The sequence below is a fragment of the Schistocerca gregaria genome, chromosome 9 (assembly GCF_023897955.1).
Source record: "Schistocerca gregaria isolate iqSchGreg1 chromosome 9, iqSchGreg1.2, whole genome shotgun sequence".
NCBI lineage: Eukaryota > Metazoa > Arthropoda > Insecta > Orthoptera > Acrididae > Schistocerca > Schistocerca gregaria.
This window is the reverse complement of record NC_064928.1, coordinates 239,181-248,539: the sequence shown is the minus strand read 5'-3', so window position 1 is coordinate 248,539 and position 9,359 is coordinate 239,181. Positions and strand designations below refer to the sequence as shown.

Sequence of the window (9,359 nt, the reverse complement as noted above, 5' to 3'; positions counted from 1 at the left end):
CTGCGCATACTACGAAACGCTCCCCAAACTTGGCACTCACCCTCGCAGCCGACTTTTCCGACTTTCCACGACGCTCACACTAGTGACAGCATTATTTATAGTTCGACGTCGCGCCAAAGCGAATGAGCACATTTCGCCTACGGCTTAGGCCGCCCTCCTAGTGTGGCTGCTCGGTGTCTGCAGGCAGCGAGGGTCTGCAAGCTTCCTGTGTTCGCACCTATGTCACCTGTGCTTGCTTGTCAGAGACAGACTATCGCAAAACATACAACTCACTCCATGAATTGATTGCTACGGCATCTGTTATCAGCAATCACAACTAGCAACACCAGTAGCAGCTGACTGCACGCAAAGAATAGGAATGTGCAGTGGGATTTACGTGAACTCAGCGCAAGGCAGATCTTTCCGACATAGGCTTGAGAATCTTGCGGGAACACTTGTACTGTTTCTAAATTAAGTGTAGGCGTGGGAGGAGGTTGCTTCCTGCGCACTAATAACAGCACGCTTGTCAATTGCGGATGCTAATCATTCGCTTGTATCTTCCTAGACACATCTGCTGGTTGTGAATTATTCCACTTGCATGGCAAGGTGCGCATGTAGGTGTGTTAAAAATTCTGGAGGCACTGGGTATTGATCCCAGTTCCTCTCGCATACTAAGCGAGCGCTCTACCATATGAGCTACGCCCGCCCCCCCCCGAAGACTAATGGTGCTACATACGGCCATATAGACGACACAGACGCTTGCACTCCCATTATTCAGCAGACAAACACTACTCTCTATGTATCCGTTAGGGTGTCTTTCAGGTTTCGTGCATTCTGTATCGAATCGTAGTTGGCCACAATGAAAGTGGCACGTATAACGTCGAAAATAGAATTCGGACACCGCTCTGAGTAAGACCAACGTGTTGTCCACCCTCTAGACTTCAATGAGGTTAAGCCGCGATACCTAAGACAGATCTGCACTCGATGACACCTCGATAACAGCCGGTCCCCACACTTACATCTTGCTCTCCTTACGTCAGTATACATCATATCAGTCTGTGGCGCTGGCTTTGCAACATCTTGCGTGCCTTTAGGTTCGCCGCGATCAACACTTACCATGCACTGACCACAAAATATGGAGGCGCCGCGGCTTGAACCCTGGACCTTTCACATGCCAAGCGAACGCTCTACCAACTGAGCTACGCCCCATGCACGAGCAAACTGCGCTGTTCCCCATTCTTTGCGACTCAGATGCGCACGGACACGATGGTTGGTTGGTTTGTAGCGGTGAAGGGAGCAGAGTACAAAGGCGCGGACCCGTTCGTATACAAAAAGTTCCAAGTAGTTTCGATGCTCTGGTATTACAAATGCAAATTCCGTCTGTTTTTAACTTCTTAAATTGAAAGAGCCGTCACAAATTGCTCCGTTTTCACTCCTTGACGACAATCATACAGCACCTGAGGTAACAAACACATCTCGAGCCCCATTGTGCACTCCATTATTCATGCCAACTCAGTGCCTCGCTCTTTACTACTGTGTACCAATCTTGTCGTCCAACTGCAAAACACTGGGCCACAACAAGTTTCCGCGTCTCCATTGCACTGCGCATACTACGAAACGCTCCCCAAACTTGGCACTCACCCTCGCAGCCGACTTTTCCGACTTTCCACGACGCTCACGCTAGTGACAGCATTATTTATAGTTCGACGTCACGCCAAAGCGAATGAGCACATTTCGCCTACGGCTTAGGCCGCCCTCCTAGTGTGGCTGCTCGGTGTCTGCAGGCAGCGAGGGTCTGCAAGCTTCCTGTGTTCGCACCTATGTCACCTGTGCTTGCTTGTCAGAGACAGACTATCGCAAAACATACAACTCACTCCATGAATTGATTGCTACGGCATCTGTTATCAGCAGTCACAACTAGCAACACCAGTAGCAGCTGACTGCACGCAAAGAATAGGAATGTGCAGTGGGATTTACGTGAACTCAGCGCAAGGCAGATCTTTCCGACATAGGCTTGAGAATCTTACGGGAACACTTGTACTGTTTCTAAATTAAGTGTAGGCGTGGGAGGAGGGTGCTTCCTGCGCACTAATAACAGCACGCTTGTCAATTGTGGATGCTAATCATTCGCTTGTATCTTCCTAGACACATCTGCTGGTTGTGAATTATTCCACTTGCATGGCAAGGTGCGCATGTAGGTGTGTTAAAAATTCTGGAGGCACTGGGTATTGATCCCAGCACCTCTCGCATACAAAGCGAGCGCTCTACCATCTGAGCTACGCCCGCCCCCCCGAAGACTAATGGTGCTACATACAGCCATATAGACGACACAGACCCTTGCACTCCCATTATTCAGCAGACAAACACTACTCTCTATGTATCCGTTAGGGTGTCTTTCAGGTTTCGTGCATTCTGTATCGAATCGTAGTTGGCCACAATGAAAGTGGCACGTATAACGTCGAAAATAGAATTCGGACACCGCTCTGAGTAAGACCAACGTGTTGTCCACCCTCTAGACTTCAATGAGGTTAAGCCGCGATACCTAAGACAGATCTGCACTCGATGACACCTCGATAACAGCCGGTCCCCACACTTACATCTTGCTCTCCTTACGTCAGTATACATCATATCAGTCTGTGACGCTGGCTTTGCAACATCTTGCGTGCCTTTAGGTTCGCCGCGATCAACACTTACCATGCACTGACCACAAAATACGGAGGCGCCGCGGCTTGAACCCTGGACCTTTCACATGCCAAGCGAACGCTCTACCAACTGAGCTACGCCCCAGGCACGAGCAAACTGCGCTATTCCCCATTCTTTGCGACTCAGATGCGCACGGACACGATGGTTGGTTGGTTTGTAGCGGTGAAGGGAGCAGAGTACAAAGGCGCGGTCCCATTCATATACACAAAAGTTCCAAGTAGTTTCGATGCTCTGGTATTACAAATGCAAATTCCGTCTGTTTTTAACGTCTTAAATTGAAAGAGCCGTCACAAATTGCTCCGTTTTCACTCCTTGACGACAATCATACAGCACCTGAGGTAACAAACACATCTCGAGCCCCATTGTGCACTCCATTATTCATGCCAACTCAGTGCCTCGCTCTTTACTACTGTGTACCAATCTTGTCGTCCAACTGCAAAACACTGGGCCACAATAAGTTTCCGCGTCTCCATTGCACTGCGCATACTACGAAACGCTCCCCAAACTTGGCACTCACCCTCGCAGCCGACTTTTCCGACTTTCCACGACGCTCACACTAGTGACAGCATTATTTATAGTTCGACGTCGCGCCAAAGCGAATGAGCACATTTCGCCTACGGCTTAGGCCGCCCTCCTAGTGTGGCTGCTCGGTGTCTGCAGGCAGCGAGGGTCTGCAAGCTTCCTGTGTTCGCACCTATGTCACCTGTGCTTGCTTGTCAGAGACAGACTATCGCAAAACATACAACTCACTCCATGAATTGATTGCTACGGCATCTGTTATCAGCAATCACAACTAGCAACACCAGTAGCAGCTGACTGCACGCAAAGAATAGGAATGTGCAGTGGGATTTACGTGAACTCAGCGCAAGGCAGATCTTTCCGACATAGGCTTGAGAATCTTGCGGGAACACTTGTACTGTTTCTAAATTAAGTGTAGGCGTGGGAGGAGGTTGCTTCCTGCGCACTAATAACAGCACGCTTGTCAATTGCGGATGCTAATCATTCGCTTGTATCTTCCTAGACACATCTGCTGGTTGTGAATTATTCCACTTGCATGGCAAGGTGCGCATGTAGGTGTGTTAAAAATTCTGGAGGCACTGGGTATTGATCCCAGTTCCTCTCGCATACTAAGCGAGCGCTCTACCATATGAGCTACGCCCGCCCCCCCCCGAAGACTAATGGTGCTACATACGGCCATATAGACGACACAGACGCTTGCACTCCCATTATTCAGCAGACAAACACTACTCTCTATGTATCCGTTAGGGTGTCTTTCAGGTTTCGTGCATTCTGTATCGAATCGTAGTTGGCCACAATGAAAGTGGCACGTATAACGTCGAAAATAGAATTCGGACACCGCTCTGAGTAAGACCAACGTGTTGTCCACCCTCTAGACTTCAATGAGGTTAAGCCGCGATACCTAAGACAGATCTGCACTCGATGACACCTCGATAACAGCCGGTCCCCACACTTACATCTTGCTCTCCTTACGTCAGTATACATCATATCAGTCTGTGGCGCTGGCTTTGCAACATCTTGCGTGCCTTTAGGTTCGCCGCGATCAACACTTACCATGCACTGACCACAAAATATGGAGGCGCCGCGGCTTGAACCCTGGACCTTTCACATGCCAAGCGAACGCTCTACCAACTGAGCTACGCCCCATGCACGAGCAAACTGCGCTGTTCCCCATTCTTTGCGACTCAGATGCGCACGGACACGATGGTTGGTTGGTTTGTAGCGGTGAAGGGAGCAGAGTACAAAGGCGCGGACCCGTTCGTATACAAAAAGTTCCAAGTAGTTTCGATGCTCTGGTATTACAAATGCAAATTCCGTCTGTTTTTAACTTCTTAAATTGAAAGAGCCGTCACAAATTGCTCCGTTTTCACTCCTTGACGACAATCATACAGCACCTGAGGTAACAAACACATCTCGAGCCCCATTGTGCACTCCATTATTCATGCCAACTCAGTGCCTCGCTCTTTACTACTGTGTACCAATCTTGTCGTCCAACTGCAAAACACTGGGCCACAACAAGTTTCCGCGTCTCCATTGCACTGCGCATACTACGAAACGCTCCCCAAACTTGGCACTCACCCTCGCAGCCGACTTTTCCGACTTTCCACGACGCTCACGCTAGTGACAGCATTATTTATAGTTCGACGTCACGCCAAAGCGAATGAGCACATTTCGCCTACGGCTTAGGCCGCCCTCCTAGTGTGGCTGCTCGGTGTCTGCAGGCAGCGAGGGTCTGCAAGCTTCCTGTGTTCGCACCTATGTCACCTGTGCTTGCTTGTCAGAGACAGACTATCGCAAAACATACAACTCACTCCATGAATTGATTGCTACGGCATCTGTTATCAGCAGTCACAACTAGCAACACCAGTAGCAGCTGACTGCACGCAAAGAATAGGAATGTGCAGTGGGATTTACGTGAACTCAGCGCAAGGCAGATCTTTCCGACATAGGCTTGAGAATCTTACGGGAACACTTGTACTGTTTCTAAATTAAGTGTAGGCGTGGGAGGAGGGTGCTTCCTGCGCACTAATAACAGCACGCTTGTCAATTGTGGATGCTAATCATTCGCTTGTATCTTCCTAGACACATCTGCTGGTTGTGAATTATTCCACTTGCATGGCAAGGTGCGCATGTAGGTGTGTTAAAAATTCTGGAGGCACTGGGTATTGATCCCAGCACCTCTCGCATACAAAGCGAGCGCTCTACCATCTGAGCTACGCCCGCCCCCCCGAAGACTAATGGTGCTACATACAGCCATATAGACGACACAGACCCTTGCACTCCCATTATTCAGCAGACAAACACTACTCTCTATGTATCCGTTAGGGTGTCGTTCAGGTTTCGTGCATTCTGTTTCGAATCGTAGTTGGCCACAATGAAAGTGGCACGTATAACGTCGAAAATAGAATTCGGACACCGCTCTGAGTAAGACCAACGTGTTGTCCACCCTCTAGACTTCAATGAGGTTAAGCCGCGATACCTAAGACAGATCTGCACTCGATGACACCTCGATAACAGCCGGTCCCCACACTTACATCTTGCTCTCCTTACGTCAGTATACATCATATCAGTCTATGACGCTGGCTTTGCAACATCTTGCGTGCCTTTAGGTTCGCCGCGACCAACACTTACCATGCACTGACCAAAAAAATGGTGGCGCCGCGGCTTGAACACTGGACCTTTCACATGCCAATCGAACGCTCTACCAACTGAGCTACGCCCCATGAACGAGCAAACTGCGCTATTCCCCATTCTTTGCGACTCAGATGCGCACGGACACGATGGTTGGTTGGTTTGTAGCGGTGAAGGGAGCAGAGTACAAAGGCGCGGACCCGTTCATATACACAAAAGTACCAAGTAGTTTCGATGCTCTGGTATTACAAAAGGAAAATCCGTCTGTTTTTAACGTCTTAAATTGAAAGAGCCGTCACAAATTGCTCCGTTTTCACTCCTTGACGACAATCATACAGCACCTGAGGTAACAAACACATCTCGAGCCCCATTGTGCACTCCATTATTCATGCCAACTCAGTGCCTCGCTCTTTACTACTGTGTACCAATCTTGTCGTCCAACTGCAAAACACTGGGCCACAACAAGTTTCCGCGTCTCCATTGCACTGCGCATACTACGAAACGCTCCCCAAACTTGGCACTCACCCTCGCAGCCGACTTTTCCGACTTTCCACGACGCTCACGCTAGTGACAGCATTTTTTATAGTTCGACGACGCGCCAAAGCGAATGAGCACATTGCTTCTACGGCTTAGGCCGCCCTCCTAGTGTGGCTGCTCGGTGTCTGCAGGCAGCGAGGGTCTGCAAGCTTCCTGTGTTCGCACCTATGTCACCTGTGCTTGCTTGTCAGAGACAGACTATCGCAAAACATACAACTCACTCCATGACTTGATTGCTACGGCATCTGTTATCAGCAGTCACAACTAGCAACACCAGTAGCAGCTGACTGCACGCAAAGAATAGGAATGTGCAGTGGGATTTACGTGAACTCAGCGCAAGGCAGATCTTTCCGACATAGGCTTGAGAATCTTACGGGAACACTTGTACTGTTTCTAAATTAAGTGTAGGCGTGGGAGGAGGGTGCTTCCTGCGCACTAATAACAGCACGCTTGTCAATTGTGGATGCTAATCATTCGCTTGTATCTTCCTAGACACATCTGCTGGTTGTGAATTATTCCACTTGCATGGCAAGGTGCGCATGTAGGTGTGTTAAAAATTCTGGAGGTACTGGGTATTGATCCCACTATCATTGTGGCCAACTACGATTCGATACAGAATGCACGAAACCTGAAAGACACCCTAACGGATACATAGAGAGTAGTGTTTGTCTGCTGAATAATGGGAGTGCAAGGGTCTGTGTCGTCTATATGGCTGTATGTAGCACCATTAGTCTTCGGGGGTGCGGGCGTAGCTCAGATGGTAGAGCGCTCGCTTAGTATGCGAGAGGTACTGGGATCAATACCCAGTACCTCTCGCATACTAAGCGAGCGCTCTACCATCTGAGCTACGCCCGCACCCCCGAAGACTAATGGTGCTACATACAGCCATATAGACGACACAGACCCTTGCACTCCCATTATTCAGCAGACAAACACTACTCTCTATGTATCCGTTAGGGTGTCTTTCAGGTTTCGTGCATTCTGTATCGAATCGTAGTTGGCCACAATGATAGTGGCACGTATAACGTCGAAAATAGAATTCGGACACCGCTCTGAGTAAGACCAACGTGTTGTCCACCCTCTAGACTTCAATGAGGTTAAGCCGCGATACCTAAGACAGATCTGCACTCGATGACACCTCGATAACAGCCGGTCCCCACACTTACATCTTGCTCTCCTTACGTCAGTATACATCATATCAGTCTGTGACGCTGGCTTTGCAACATATTGCGTGCCTTTAGGTTCGCCGCGATCAACACTTCACATGCACTGACCACAAAATATGGAGGCGCCGCGGCTTGAACCCTGGACCTTTCACATGCCAAGCGAACGCTCTACCAACTGAGCTACGCCCAAGGCACGGGCAAACTGCGCTATTCCCCATTCTTTGTGACTCAGATGCGCACGGACACGATGGTTGGTTGGTTTGTAGCGGTGAAGGGAGCAGAGTACAAAGGCGCGGACCCGTTCATATACACAAAAGTTCCAAGTAGTTTCGATGCTCTGGTATTACAAATGCAAATTCCGTCTGTTTTTAACGTCTTAAATTGAAAGAGCCGTCACAAATTGCTCCGTTTTCACTCCTTGACGACAATCATACAGCACCTGAGGTAACAAACACATCTCGAGCCCCATTGTGCACTCCATTATTAATGCAACTCAGTGCCTCGCTCTTTACTACTCTGTACCAATCTTGTCGTCCAACTGCAAAACACTGGGCCACAACAAGTTTCCGCGTCTCCATTGCACTGCGCATACTACGAAACGCTCCCCAAACTTGGCACTCACCCTCGCAGCCGACTTTTCCGACTTTCCACGACGCTCACGCTAGTGACAGCATTATTTATAGTTCGACGACGCGCCAAAGCGAATGAGCACATTTCGCCTACGGCTTAGTTGCTGCTCGGTGTCTGCAGGCAGCGAGGGTCTGCAAGCTTCCTGTGTTCGCACCTATGTTACCTGTGCTTGCTTGTCAGAGACAGACTATCGCAAAACATACAACTCACTCCATGGATTGATTGCTACGGCATCTGTTATCAGCAGTCACAACTAGCAACACCAGTAGCAGCTGACTGCACGCAAAGAATAGGAATGTGCAGTGGGATTTACGTGAACTCAGCGCAAGGCAGATCTTTCCGACATAGGCTTGAGAATCTTACGGGAACACTTGTACTGTTTCTAAATTAAGTGTAGGCGTGGGAGGAGGGTGCTTCCTGCGCACTAATAACAGCACGCTTGTCAATTGTGGATGCTAATCATTCGCTTGTATCTTCCTAGACACATCTGCTGGTTGTGAATTATTCCACTTGCATGGCAAGGTGCGCATGTAGGTGTGTTAAAAATTCTGGAGGTACTGGGTATTGATCCCAGTACCTCTCGCATACTAAGCGAGCGCTCTACCCTCTGAGCTACGCCCGCCCCCCTAAGACTAATGGTGCTACATACAGCAATATAGACGACACAGACCCTTGCACTCCCATTATTCAGCAGACAAACACTACTCTCTATGTATCCGTTAGGGTGTCTTTCAGGTTTCGTGCATTCTGTATCGAATCGTAGTTGGCCACAATGAAAGTGGCACGTATAACGTCGAAAATAGAATTCGGACACCGCTCTGAGTAAGACCAACGTGTTGTCCACCCTCTAGACTTCAATGAGGTTAAGCCGCGATACCTAAGACAGATCTGCACTCGATGACACCTCGATAACAGCCGGTCCCCACACTTACATCTTGCTCTCCTTACGTCAGTATACATCATATCAGTCTGTGACGCTGGCTTTGCAACATCTTGCGTGCCTTTAGGTTCGCCGCGATCAACACTTACCATGCACTGACCACAAAATATGGAGGCGCCGCGGCTTGAACCCTGGACCTTTCACATGCCAAGCGAACGCTCTACCAACTGATCTACGCCCCAGGCACGAGCAAACTGCGCTATTCCCCATTCTTTGCGACTCAGATGCGCACGGACACGATGGTTGGTTGGTTT

The 9,359-nt window shown here is 49.3% G+C and overlaps 2 non-coding genes across 2 annotated transcripts; both read right to left on the bottom strand.

Moving 5' to 3' along the window:
- Positions 1-2,192: 2,192 nt before the first annotated feature.
- Trnat-ugu (transfer RNA threonine (anticodon UGU)) lies at positions 2,193-2,266 on the bottom strand. Its single transcript has one exon. It is a non-coding gene; the product is annotated as a tRNA-Thr (tRNA).
- Positions 2,267-5,351: 3,085 nt separating this feature from the next.
- On the bottom strand, positions 5,352-5,425 carry Trnat-ugu (transfer RNA threonine (anticodon UGU)). The gene has a single exon. It is a non-coding gene; the product is annotated as a tRNA-Thr (tRNA).
- Between the last annotated feature and the right edge of the window lie 3,934 nt (positions 5,426-9,359).